This window comes from Pinus tabuliformis, chromosome 3_2, assembly GCF_031772625.1.
Source record: "Pinus tabuliformis cultivar Carrire ecotype Pingquan chromosome 3_2, CPIR1, whole genome shotgun sequence".
Taxonomy (NCBI): Eukaryota; Viridiplantae; Streptophyta; class Pinopsida; order Pinales; family Pinaceae; genus Pinus; species Pinus tabuliformis.
Window position 1 is genome coordinate 568,189,946 of NC_142302.1, and position 15,002 is coordinate 568,204,947.

General features: G+C 37.6%; 1 pseudogene; it reads right to left on the reverse strand.

The window, feature by feature from the left end:
- Positions 1-13,479: 13,479 nt before the first annotated feature.
- Positions 13,480-14,264, reverse strand: LOC149181783 (F-box protein SKIP24-like; annotated as a pseudogene).
- Positions 14,265-15,002: the final 738 nt, after the last annotated feature.

A 15,002-nucleotide genomic window follows, 5' to 3' on the forward strand; every position in this document is an offset into this window, starting at 1 on the left:
TCTTCATTTTCCTTCAATTTCCCTCTAATGCAAATATGTGTCTCTTCACCTTCCTTTTCTCCTATTTTCCTTTATTTTCATAAATAAATGCCAATTAATGCCTCTTTTCCTTTGCCAATTTCCTTATCCATAAATAAACCGAAAGTGACCCCCAATGTGATGTTTTCCCACCATTTAGCTTGGAATACATGTCCCATGAACTTGGTCTTATTTTTTCCTTTATTATCCTTTTTACATGAAACTTTAACCCTAGGTTTTTACAAATGAGGTCTCTTTATGCCCATGCAACATTCCAGATTGTGAAATTTCCTTAACTGAAGTTACCATAATTTATTCTTCTATCTTATGCATATTATCTGTCTTCGGAAAATAATCATGAAAAATAACGAATAAAACACTACTATAATTTTCACAAATAATAACAGGAGATGAGAAATAATGCATACACAAAAAATAATGAACACAAATATTTTTGGACAAATTGTCCCCGGAAAAACCCCGAAGGGAAAACCATTTCTACATATGAGGGTTTTGTTATTAATATTTAATAAAAATTGAGAATTATAATCTGCTTGCCTCTCACTACAAAATATTCAGAAAATTATCTTCTCTTTGCCAAATTGACCTGGAAACCAAAAAGTCTCCCTCTGTAGAAAATCTCAGCCTCTCTGTGTTATTCACACTTCTTCCCAACAAATCACACTAGATGACTACAGGGCCAATTGCCTTTGGGAAAATGATCATGCAAGCAAATTTTCCTTCAGCAACTTGTCTGACCAACTCGCACTCCCTCTAGTAAAATCCTCCAACAAATGGAAGCTAAATCAATGGCCTCTTTCACACGCACTAGAAAACTAGCTACTCACACTCTTGAATTCAACCTCTCTTTTGTTGATGAATTCAACCTCCTTCCTCTCACTAGAAACTGGAAATCTTCTAAGAAAATTCCTCTAGAAATTTTCCCCCAATATTCTCTACTGAAAACCTTCTACAAGTGTCTTCTTTGCTCAAATTGTGCCCTTGCTCGCACTGCAATTGGGTAATTCGAACTCCCTTGTGTGTGTCTCCAAAAGCCCCATTGATTTGTGCATATAATCTCTGGTTGGGCAACCAACAGACATGATCTAATCACAGTCAATGGCTAAGATCATCTTGACTCCATCACATGAACTTTCTAGAAGGAAGTAGAGCAAAATCGATTTACGTCAATTAATATGATTTAATTAACCAATTTTCCTAAGTTATACTTAGTAAAATATTTAATAAATGCCTAATTAATCTAATTAAGGAATTTTCCGTAGAATTTGCTTTCTCTGTCTTGGAGATAATTATTCTCTTGTCTTCATTAGCCTCATAGACACTAATAAAGGCTAGAACACCTATCTAAGATACTAAAAAACTAACATATTTATGTGAGCCTTTGATGTTATCTGTGAGTTTGATGAGTTGTGCTTCCAGTGTGTTGGACACATACTTGTTCCTCCACATTTGACACCATAGTGCTTATGGGGTTTTTAACAATCTCCACCAGGTTTTGGCATTGAGGGCTTTGTTGAGGATTTTACGGTCCCTGAGTCTTAACCTACCTTTGAATTTTGGTTAATAAAGTTTATCCTAGTCTAGGAGAGCCCATTTATTCTTGATTTTAGCCCCTCCCATTGGATATTTTTTTTTATTTTTTTGAGAATGTTTCTAAGGGAAAGAAACGCAGAGAGAAGGTAGGTGGGCAAAGATTGAAGCACAAATTATAAAAGGGTAAAGTGACCAGATAGGTTGAGAAGTCAAAAGGTCCAACTTGATATGCATGCTTCAAATTTTAGCAAAAGGCTTTCCCAAAGTTTTTTCCTTAAGGGATTGGAGATGAGAGGGGCACCTAGGTATTTAGCTAGAAGGGGGATTTTTTATAATCTGAGGAGTCTGGTAATATGGGTTTGAATGGCAAGAGGTGTGTTGAAAAATAAAATTTGAGACTTGTTGAGGTTGATGGACGTTCTAGAAGCATCATAGAAAGTGTTAAGGATTTTCTTAAAACTAGTGGCTTCCTTGACAATGGGGATGTTGGTGGGGAGGGTGTCATCCACAAATTTTTGATGTGTAGAGGAAATATTGGGCATGTTGGGGGCAATCCTTTTAATTGTCCATCATGGAGACCATTAGAGAGAGATCTTCCTAGACCCTCCACCATTAGGAGGAAGATATAGGGGGAGATGTGGTCGCCTTGCATGATGCCTCTAGAAGGTGTGAAAGGGGTGGAGGGTGAGACATTAATTAAGATGGAGAAGAGGATTTTGGTGATGAGATCCATTATTCAATGGATCCATATTTAAGCAAAACCAAAGGTTGTGAGAATGTGGTTCTTGTACTACCATCTTAGTTTATTAAAATCTTTGGACATGTCTAATTTTATGTGTTATAAAATTATATATTACAGAGAAATGGAACACATAAAATATATTGAAAAAATATAAACATAGAAAACACATAAAACAATAGAGACATAGATATACGTGGTTCACCCAATTTGTGCTATGTCCATGGAGAAATAGCGAGTCCTTCCTTTTATATTATCCAGCAAAATGAAGAGATACAACCTACAACAGATTTTCTGTAATTCCCTCTTCGTTCTCACACAATCTCCTCTCTCTTTCTCTCCCAGAATACAGATCTACATAGATGCAATACAATTCCCTCATATATAGTGAGGGGTTGCCTTCTAGGGAAAAAAAACCTAAATTAAACATAACTTCTACTGTCAGATCTCCACCTAATGAATCGCCCAGATTGACTACGAAATTACAACATTTTATAAGGCAATTTTACATCTATTTTTAGCTTTGGGGGCGCTGTCCCTGATTACCCGCCATGGGGGGGCGCTTCCAAAGATCGTAGCCACCCCCCTGGACCCCCCTTCTAGCGCAAATATTACGGGCAGCGTTGCTGCCACATTACGAACTGGGGTCCAATGCAGTGATACCTCTGAATAAAGAAGATAATCAGGCTACACACCCAACAATCTCCCACTTGGAGACTGATTATAGCAACTCCACCATTGCTTCATTTACTGGAAAATGACTCCACTTTGGACCTGGTTTTTTCTCATCTTCTTCATCATACTTGAAGGCCAATTGAAATTGAGTAGAATCTCAGTTTCTCCCTGGTTACAACTTTTGTTAACATATCTGCAAGATTCTGGCTAGTGTGTATCTTTTACAGCTTCAATTGTCCATCCCCCAACACTGATCATATGAAATGGTACTTGATCTGTACATGTTTAGTCTTGGAATGAAATGTAGAGTTATTTGCAAGATGTATGGCACTTTGGCTGTCACTGTAACCAGCCCAACTCCTGCTTCTTACCCAATTCATCCAGAAACCTTTGTAACCAAATCATTTCTTTACTAGCCTCTGTAGCAGAAACATACTTTTCTTCCATTGTTGAGAGTGCAATGACACTTTGTAGTTTTGAAACTTAACTGACAATTGCTCCACCTATAGTAAACACATACCCTGTGGTGATCCTCCTGTTATCTCTATCACCCACCATATTTTCATCAACATATCCCTGTAGAGCAATGTTTGAACCACCAAAACATAATGCTTGATTTGTGGTACCTTTCAAATACCTAAGAATCCACTTCACTGCCATCCAATGTTATTTTCCTGGATTGTTCATGTACCTGCTTACAACTCCCACTGCATGTGCAATATGAGGCCTTGTGCAGACCATTGCATACATTAAGCTTCCAACTGCTGATGCATATGGAAATTTAGACATATAAGCCATTTCTTCCTGAGTCTTGGAACACACCTCCTTAATTAGTTTGAAATGGCTAGCCAAAGGTATACTAACTTCTTTTGCATTTTGCATATTAAATATTTTCAACACCTTTTCTATGTACTCACTTCGAGACAATGTTAATTTTCGATTCTTCATGTCTCTAGTTATTCTCATACCAAGGATTTGTTTTGCAGCACCCAAATCCTTCATTGCAAATGAGTTTGCCAATTTTCTTTTGGGCACATTTATTTTCTGCATGTTAGAACCTACAACAAGCATGTCATCTACATACAATAACAATATAATATAGCTGCCATCATTTTTCCTTTTGAGATAAACACAATGATCAGAGTGACATCTAGTATAACCTTGTTCATACATAAACTTGTCAAATTTTAGATACCACTACCTTGGAGCCTGTTTTAAGCCATACACACTCTTCTTCAACCTACACACTAGTTTCTCTTTCCCTTTTACCTCATATCCTTGTGGCTACTGCATATATATCTCTTTCTCCAAATCCCCATGGAGAAATGTTGTCTTTACATCTAACTGCTCAAGATGAAAATATTCAGCTACTACTAGACTTCAAATAGTTCTGATTGAAGTCATTTTAACAACAGGAGAAAATATCTCATCAAAGTCTATACCCTTTTTCTATGCAATCCCCTTCACCACAAGTCTAGCTTTATACCTTTTTCTACCTCCATATTCTTCCTTCAACCTATAAGCCCATTTATTCTGCAATGTTGTTTTACCTGTAGGCAACTTGACTAAGTCCCAAGTATGGTTATGTGCTAAGGAGTCCATCTCTTCTTTCATGGCTTGCTCCCACTTCTTCCTGATTTTTACCTTCACTGCTTCTTCATAACATTATGGTTCACCAGAATCAATCAACATTACATAATATAATGAAGGAGAGTATCGTTCAGGGGGTCTACTTATCCTAGTAGATCTTCTAACACCACTTTCAGGTGTTTGAGGTGCTTGTTGTTGTCGTTGTGGTTGTTGATCATTATGATTTTCGGGCACCATCACTTTTTCTATGATCTCATCAAGCACTGCGTATTCTCTATTTTCTTTTTCTTGTAGTTGATCCTTATACACAACCTTTTCATTGAATATGACATCTATGCTTCTAATGATTTTGTGTTTTTTATAATCATAAAAGTGATAACCAAAATCATTAACACCATATCCAATATAGGTACATTTCTTTGATTTTACCTCAATATTTGTTCTATTTTCTTTATTGATGTGGACAAAGGCTTCACAACCAAAAGTATTTAAAAATGAGTAGTTTACCTTTTTACCTGTCCATGCATCCTCTGGAATAAAACTATGTTACAGACATATTTGGGCACATCAACCTCAACTCATATGTTAATGTTATTAGGGTCTATCAACCCTTAATATATTTGTTTTATTCCCTAAAGAAACTAAGTCCTCTGAATGATTCATTCCATGAAAGTTCCATCACAAAATTCATCCAAAAAGTGCCTCAAAGGAATCATTGTAGAAAGCCTTGTGTTAGGGTGTGATGCATAGCAGGTGCCACTCTGTCAAAGTGCTATGCATTGCAGTTTGGCCCTCTTTAGGGTGCGATGGTCGAGCTTAGACAAAACTCTCGGACAATTTGAGGAATCAGTTACTCATGGAAACCTCTAGAAGCTTCTCCAATGCCACCTGCCCCTTTGAGTTCACCCAAGGATGACTAAAGGAATTAGGAAACCACCCCCTATTCCCCTCTTTCATGGAACCAATTCCTAAAAATAGAAAGGCATTCATCATCCTCATTGATGACTCAACCTCCTTCACTCATCTATAAATGGATCCCTCATCTAAGAGATCTAGAGGCTGAATATTTCTGAGTGATAAGGAAGTGTTGATGGTTTTAGTATTGAGGCAAAGTATTGTTGTAATGTCGGAATTTCTTGTTGCTCATGAGGTGAAGAAGGTTTGAAGCTGGGAGGATGGCGCTGGATCGGACTTATGGGTTGTAATCCTCCTTTCTATTAATAAATATTTTCAAGATTTTTCCCCTATGATTGTGTAATCTTTCAATGCAATTATATGTTTATCATACTTTCAATTCCGTGATGTTTATGAATTATGGATCATTATGCTTTGACGGGTCTATGTTTCTGTAATTGTGCAGGTACTCTCCAAGCGTGTTAAGTACGAGGAGGAGTAACGAGATCGGCCAAAGGAGAGAGAGATCAAGTGAGGAATCAAGCGGAAGTTACAGGTTGGCTCTTTATAATCTTTCTCTTATCTGTCATTCATAGGAAAAATAGTGAATTGTTTTAACTGTTGTTTCTAGGTTAGTTGCCAAGCCTAGAGGGTTAGCATTTCTTAGAAATACTAATTTTCCCGAAAACAAATTGGCGACTCCACTGGGGAATCTGAATGCCCTTTTTGGTAGCTTAGTAGCCTCTTAGAACATTCCACTACACTTTACTTGCTATTGTTCATTGAAATCAAGCTTAATCCACTGAAAATTGCATCAAATTTGAGCCAAAAACAACTTCAGAATCGCTCCCTGTGACCATCGCACTGTCCTGAACTGTGGCCTGCTATGCATAGCAGTTCCCAAATGGACAAAGTGCTATGCATCACACTGTCTATCACTACAGTCTACGATGATTGACTGAAGCTCAAATTTCCCATCTAGGAATTGAGGTTTTTGACCAGTTTTCATCTTTGTTTGATTGCTTGCTGAACATGAATGATGTCTCATCACTGAAACCAAATTTCATCGCTTAATCCAGCCCTATTTAAGTTTAGGATTGGTGAATTTTTTTATGTATTTGTTTTTTCATTTACAATCCATTGTCAAAAAGTAGTGTTGATCGATTGTTGTTTCGATAGAAAAAGTGTCGTAAAGTCTTCAATTTCGTCGAAAAAGTGAAGTGTCATAAAAATCTTCCTTCATAGCTAATCGATTAAACTATTTTGTGCATTTGATTTGATTTCATTCAAAGTGTTGAAAAGTTTATTTCTTCAAATTTGAAAGTGTTGTTTAATCCTCCTTTCTCTCTTTGAAGAAAAATTGTCGAAAATTGCCATTTTGTGTGAAACATTTTGAATCATTTCTGCATTTAGTTTTCCTTGTTGTCTCATTCACATTAAGGAAAGCTGAAAACAAATACATTCATTTTCATTCTAGAATTTTGGTTTGTGTGCTCAAAAGAATTACTTAGGGAATTTCATTAGTGTGTGCTCTTTGGTGTTTTCTTAAAAGTACTTCTATGCTCTATCCCTTGTAGTTAGGATTTTCATTGTTGAACATAAACGAAAATATTGCTTATCATTTTAGATGCATCTTTAGGAATTTCAGAACACATTTCATGGTGAACCCTCAAAGGAAAATTTTTAAGAAAGATAAACTTAAAATAAACCTCAATTAACTTAACAACACTTTGGAATTTAACGCAACACATCTAGAGGTCTAGGCTAGAGATGTGTTCTGGCGTCTTTAAACCTAGTGGTTGTCATTTTCATTGAAGGTTAGGTGATTCCTCCTCTTTGATACGACAAGTGCTAGTATGGACTTGTGCTCCCTGTACCGTCGCGTATATAGTGGGAGACCCCAATAGGCTTAAATCCTTTATCCCTAGGAAGCCAAGTCTACCGCCTTACCAATCGCAATGCACTGAACACAACATTCGGGAAGATTGACTATCGTACGTAAAGTCCTTGGTAATTTCTCTTTAATTTACCACCAAGGTGTATATTGTAGTTTTGCGATTTTTCTGGTAAACCCTCTTGTCTAGAGTCTCCAGAGTAGTCACATTTTTTCCTTTTCAACTCTCTAAAAGTAAAAGGATCATCTGAGCACTTGTCCTTTCAGTCTCATTAAAAATCAAAGGCAACTAGAGTCATCTTTAGCTTTTTCTCGACTCTTTAAAACTAAAAAAGAAAAGTTGTGTCTAAGTGTCGTTAAAATTAATTGACTACGAATAACATCATTTTTCCCTTAGTTGAGTTTTAAGTTGATCAAGTAATCCACAATCGTGGAAGAAAGTCAATCCAAACCCTGTTGTTCATGGAGATTAGTGAGTCAACCGTCTTTGCCTCCAGAAGCGAAACCAATTCAGACAAAGCGGTCTTGTTTAACTAAGTCTAGTTCATCTGGGTTGTTTGAAACATCTGTTTCAACATCTTCAGGGACTCAAGTTACTCCAATTATTTCTGGTACCTCCATCTTTAAAGAGGAAGTTTCATAGTTACCTGGGGACATTAGTATTGATCCTAGTGTAACAGTAACTGAGGTTGTTCAACAACAAATTGATCCTCAATTTGAAATTGTTTAACCAAGAAGTACTTCTGAACTTGAAACAACTCCATCAAGAGTTGGTCTGGAACCCATTCCTGTTTGAATCAAGGTTATATCTGAACCATGAGTTGTTCAAGAACCTCCCTTTGAGACTGTATTTCAATTATCTGAACATCTGGACTTTGAATTTCAATATCCAGAAGTTGTTACCCCTCCCACATCAGTCACTATAGAAACCAAACCTTCCTCAACACCAGAAATCTTTTACAGACTTGACGGTCAACCTCTTCCACCTGGTTTGATTACCATAGAGGAGATAGTAGAGGATCCCCCATCTGACACCCTGTTTCATTTTGGAACAGGGATTAATCTTTATCTTGCTGCTCCTGATTACTTTGCTTCATTTAATTCTCCCTCGTCACAAGTTCCCATCGAATCTTTAGGCCAACTTTTGGGCTAGTTAACTATGTCTGAACAAGCGTCAACATCCAAGACTGTATCATTTGATGCAGCTGCAGCAGAATCTTCTGTTGTCACTCCTTCGATGTTTTCTACCACACCTGAGTCACACCTATACGGTGAATCATCCGTTTCGATCGGTTACCAATCATTGTCTAGAACCCACTTAGGGGTTGCTTCTATACCATGGTCAAAATCCATTAACTTGTCTAGAATTCAATCTGGTTTTTCTCACATGGGAAATCAACAATTTGATCCTGCATATCAGTATCAATTTGGGAAATCTAGTTATCAAAGACCAGTGTATCCATTAAACACTGGATTGCTGCCATATGGAGAGCAATATGCTTACTCACCATTTCCTCCTTTTTCCGGGGAACAACCATATGGTAATTTCCCATAGTATTCAAGTTAAACTAGAGTTAGAGTTAGTCGATGGCAACCAGTACTACCAGAACAACCAAGAGTTGTGTATCCAACACAACCAATGCAACCTATGTCCAATATTCCTACTACACCTGCTGTTACTACTGTGCCATAGTCACAAGCTCAATCTATTGTATCTCAACTGGTACAAACTGTTCCTTCTTCCTCGCAACCTCAAGTTTCAAGGCAAGGGGCTCAAGTTTCTCAAGTTGTTATACAACAGTCACTTGTTTCTGGTGCTCAACAACAACCTCAGGTTAGTGTACCTTTATCCGGAATAACCCAGGCATACACTGGTACAGTTAATCCATATCTTGGTCAATCTGTCAATACTGGATAACAGCAGTTGATTCAACAATCGTGGCTGTCACAATATCAACAACCTCAATTCCAACAACCCCAACACCAGTTTGGACTTGGTTCACAAGCTCAAATTGGTTTTGGTCAATATCAAGCTTACTAAGGATTTGGGCAACAAGGCTTTGCAGGTTATGGAGAACCACATTTCCAAAATGGTTATCAACAACCGCCCTATACTGGTTATGTCCAAAAACCTTACCAAGGTTACCAGATGCAGATGCCCTACGCTGGTATGCAAATACCTATGGCACAAGCAATTCCATCCTATCCTGGGTATGCTCAACCTGACTTGAATCGACAGTTGCCATTCGTAGCAACTTTAGAACTACCAGATTTAAACCGGCTCACTAACTATCCAATCACATATGCGCCTTGATGGCCAGTGATTCCACATAAATTGCCATCTGACATTCCAAAGTTCAATGGAAATCTAGGAGAATACCCATCAAATCACATAATGACTTTTCATTTATGGTGTTCATCCAACACTCTGAATGATGACTCGATCAGGCTTCGTCTTTTCCAAAGAACGCTTACTGGTCTAGCTACTAAATGGTATATTGAATTACCTAGAGCTTCTTTTGATAACTTCACCATTTTAGCCACTACCTTTCTAACCCACTTCCAGTTACCTATCAGGTATGAGACTGGAACAGAACTCTTGACCAACTTTAAACAGACTACCTCCACTCATATATCAGATCATATTCATGAGTGGCGACGTCATCATCGAATGGTTAAGACATATGTTCCTGATCAGCTTCTAGTTGAGTGGTTCATAAAGTCCTTGCTGCCATCTATCACTGAGGATGTGGAAAAAGGAGGAGTTGTCACAGAAGAGAAAGTTATGGCTCGTGCCCAATATTTGGATTTGATTTATACACAATCAGGCACACTCTATGATAAAATTCTTGACGCACCTAGACAAGCTTTCACCATTCCACCACCTCCAAAGTCGAGTAGGGACTCTCATGCCGGCAATGGCGTGATCAGTTCCTCGAGCACACAACTGGCAAGGGGACCATCTGGAAAAACCCTTGCTATTTCCAATCAAAATGCAAATCAATACAAAAAAACTCTTGTCTCGGAGATTAATGCTGTGTCATCTGACAAAGGCAAAAATCCAAAGCAACCAGGAGGTAAGAAAAAGGGAAAGAATAATAAGAAGAAACAGGAGAATCATACTCCTGAAAAATCATCTGAATCCCCTTCTATGGCTAGGAAACCTCATTATCCATGTTTGATATGTAATGATGAGCATTTTACAAGAGATTGTCCACATCGATCTGAGGTCTCTAAACTTTTAAAGGCTTCGAATACCTCAGCAGTGTTGATAGATCTGTTTCTGAACCCAGAAACACATTTGGTTGCTATTGATAATGCTTCCACATCCCAAGTACTTATGTTGTCTATTGCAAATACAAAAAATGATGTTTTGGTATCAACAAGGAATAAATATTAAGGAAATCCATCATTTTCGAATAACCAAGCTACTGATCAACCTAGTACTTTGACCATGACTTCACCAGAAGTTGTTCCACCAGTTATACCTGAATTAACAATAAAGCCACCAAAGGGAGTTGTACACAAATTGAAATTTAATCCTCGTGCTGGAGCAGCTCAAAACTATAATATAGTGGAAGATATGGCTCAATCACCTTCCATTATGTCGACACTCGAGGTGTTGCAAAACTATCCCTCCCAAAAACAGGCTTTGTTGTCAGCAATAGGTGGAATAGATCCTACGGATTCTAATCTTGTGGTTTTTAACCGTATGGGATACACATCACAGCTACCAACATAAATAGCCTTCCTAATACAAGTAAAAGCTCTCAATAAAAACATTCACCGAACTATTATTGATGAGGGGGCATCTACTTGCATTATGTCTATGTGTTGCTGGAAAACTCTTGGTTCACCGCCCTTGTCACAATCACCAACAACATTAAAAGCTTTCGATGGACGAACATACACTCCGTATGGGATTTTGAATAACTTGCAAATTGAACTAGGGGCAAAACAGTAAATGTTGAAGTCGAGGTCGTTGATGGACTCCTTGATTACAACATTTTGCTGGGAAGGCCTTGGGTATATGCTATGGCTACTGTTGTTTCCACATACTTTCGAACGATTGCATTTCCCTTCAAAGGTGGAATCACAGTCATCAATCAGCTAGCCTTCTTTGCTAATAGTTCACAAGCTACAGGAAGCATTCCATTGATACATGGAAATTCACAATCACTTCAAAATGTTGGAGTAGGTCTCCTAAAAGATCCTTCCTTGATGGGTACTTTTACCCTTCCGTCACCATCTGGTTTCATGGAAGTAGCGAGAGTGGAAACCTGCCACATGATTTCTTCTACATCATCTAATTTCAAGAAGAATTCCAACTATTCTGAAAGTGATGATTATTGGAGGCAATGCCACCAAGCCCCATCGAATCATTATAGCAATCAATCTATTGGGTTTGTGTGGCAAACCCTAATCTGCACTCAATAGTTGTATGGGTAGATAGGTTTTTAGAATATGGCACCTCTTCAGATCCTTTTTCAGGTATACATTCTACGGATGAAGGAATCATCCAATCAATGATGATAGGAGAGACGTCGTGGGAATATTATCATCATCATTCCCACCTTCAAGATGACAATGAAGATTATTCAAATGAACTCAATCACCCATCAATCGTTGATTTCTTTTCGAATTATGTAAATACTATAGATTCTGAGCATAATCTGTCTAACATAGAAGAAACAATTTCTATAAACATTTTGACCAAGCTCAACATTGTAGAAAATATTCATGTCGACAAATCTTATTCTCCATTGGAACTAGATAATTACTGTGCTCTTTTCCACGAATTTCGAGATGTCTTTGCATGGTCTTATGAGGAAAGGCCAGGCATTGATGCAAGCATTGTTGAACATGAGATTAAAATATATCTTGATGTCAAACTAGTACGACAATGGCTTTGACCTGTTCATCCTAAGAAAGCCACTACCATTAAAGCAGAGGTTGAGAAACGTTTACGTGCTGGCTTCATTTTCCCTGTACCTCTTACTGATTGGATATCAAATATTGTTCCAGTGATGAAAAACAAGGGACAATTCGAGTGTGCATCAATTATAGGGATGTAAACCAACTATTTCCGGAGGACAACTCTCCTACACCTTTTATCGACCAGATTATTGACGAATGTGCCAGATGCGAAATCTTTTCATTCATGGATGGGTTTTCTGGCTACAATCAAATCAATATCCGCCCACAAGACCAATCAAAAACTGCATTTATATGTCCGTGGGGCACGTTCGCATATCAAAAACTACCCTTCGGTTTGAAGAACACAGGGGCTACATTTCAGAGGGTGATGAATTATGCCTTCCATGACATCAAACACATTGTTCAACCATATCTTGATGATTTGCCTGCTCATTCGCGAAAACGGACTGATCACTCGCAACATTTGAGAGAAATATTTTTGTTAGATGATCCAAAAATACAATTTTATCATAGGTTTTAAAATTAGAATAAAATAATTATTAATTTAAGATATTAAATTGATAATTATTATTCTAGAATGTTTAATTATTTAATGGAGACTTTTAGAATTAGCATATTGTTGTAACTAGATATGACTCTCCAAATGTGTCGTATCTTAGGCTCTATTTTAGGAGATTAGTTAGCTAGTTGGTTTGAATAGCATTTATTGTAAATGGACACTTGTTATTTAATAAGTGATCCATAATTAGAGGTAGTTAGGACATGGAGCTTATAAATAGCTCATTGCAAGAGTGTTTGGTTGTTTGGGTGTGAACTCTTGCAAAATCAATTATGTAATTGTTTTTTTCTGATTAATAAAATTACATGTCTGAGGACACTTCTGCCATTATTGTGGTATCAGAGCTCCAATAATGTTGCTGTGGATGTGAGGAGGATCTTCCAACTCAACAAAGTCCTGGAAAACTCCATTCAGTTGGCCAGCAAACCATTGGTATGGAAATTGTACAATTTTGTTTAAAAGGAAAATAAATTTTATCATTGATTTTAGATTTTTTAAAATCTAAAATTCATTTTTTTTATTATAAAAATTGCCTCTGCTTAGCCTTCACACTTTTCTTCTGCTCAGCCTTCACACTTAGTCACACAGAACCGATTGATAATCGAATAATGGCTATGGAGAAATTAATGACGGATTGATTAAAAATACATTACTAATAGTTTGAATATCAATGTTACTTATTATAAAAAGTCGTATCAATTTCATAAGGAATGCATGTCCGGTTTGATACATCCTTGTCCTTCTGTTCCATTATTTTTCGCTTCTTTCTCTGCACCTCAAAGAATGTTTTGGTAGGAGCATCATAAGATTCTTTCAATGGTTTGTACGTCAAAGCTTCCAGCTCCCTCTTGACTCTTTCCATCATATTCTGTTTTTCATTAATATTTCTGGTGAATCTTGCAATGCGCTCTTTACAAACACGCATCTCCATCTTTAATGAGTGTATACGAGACTCTGTATGCACTGGAGTATGTTCAAGAACACTATTTTTATGGGAGTTGAGTTTCCAGGTCCTTACATTCCCTCTCAAGAACAAGTACCTGGCTTTGAATTCTTAATATCGACCTCTTATGTGCAGCAACTTTGACCGCTTTTATTCTTTCAAACTTCAGCCTGTAAATAGTCTTGTATTTCTGATGAAAAGCTGCAGAATCGGCCTCAGAAGGGAAATATTTAGCCCACAACAATTTCCACACACCATTTTGGCTGCTTAATCTGCAAAGGTGCCGCGAAGAAATTGCAATTGACGATAAATCCCTGTAACTCAAGATGTTCTGCTCAATACCAATTTCGAATATGCGATCCCATATCTCATCTGGAACCAACTGTATGGGATTGGCGCAAAAAAAATCGGAATCCACACTGTAAATGCAAAGGAACAAATTCTCTGGGGAGTATGTCATTGCCGCTGAAACCACGAGGATTTTCTGATGAAAGCAATGGATACTTCTGCAGATTTTCGGACAAAGACGAGCCGATTTTTCTAGGGCCTGTGCTGGTATTCAGGTGCCGAAGAAGCGAGAGACTTTTGCAGCAATGGACACGCAGCTATGCATCATCCACTGCAGCCTCAGCCAGTCCCATGCCTACCATTCAAAAAATGCCCAGAAGCCAGGGACAAGCACATTTTGTAAATTTGGAGAATATTTTGTGGAGATATAAGTGTTTTACTTTGTATTTGGAGTAATAAGGAGTTTTATTTGTAATTTGTAAATTGGGGAGATAAGGTGTGTTGGGTAATTTGTTTTTAAGAAGTTTTTTGCGATCATCACATTGTAACTCAAAGTATTTTTTACTTTGAGGGGGGGTAAATTTTTTTTTACCATATTGTGCAAAAGCACCATTGTAAAAAGTCAAATTTTGAAAGTTGCCTTGTAAAAATTTGAGAAATTTACTAGAGCCAAGTGCAAAGCTCAGTCAATTGTCTCCTGTTTTGACGACTATTCGAGGGTCAAGGCCAAGCCCCGATAGATCATGTTTTTTGCGCGGTGTGTTGTGTTGACTATCTTGTCCTTTTTGTTCTGATTCTTGGTGCGACGCTACAACGCTAAAATGTCTAAGTTTATTAATTTGTTTTCTGATTCCGACAAACTAGAAGGCACCAAATCTTATAAAACATGGCATCGTCTCATCGAAAGCAC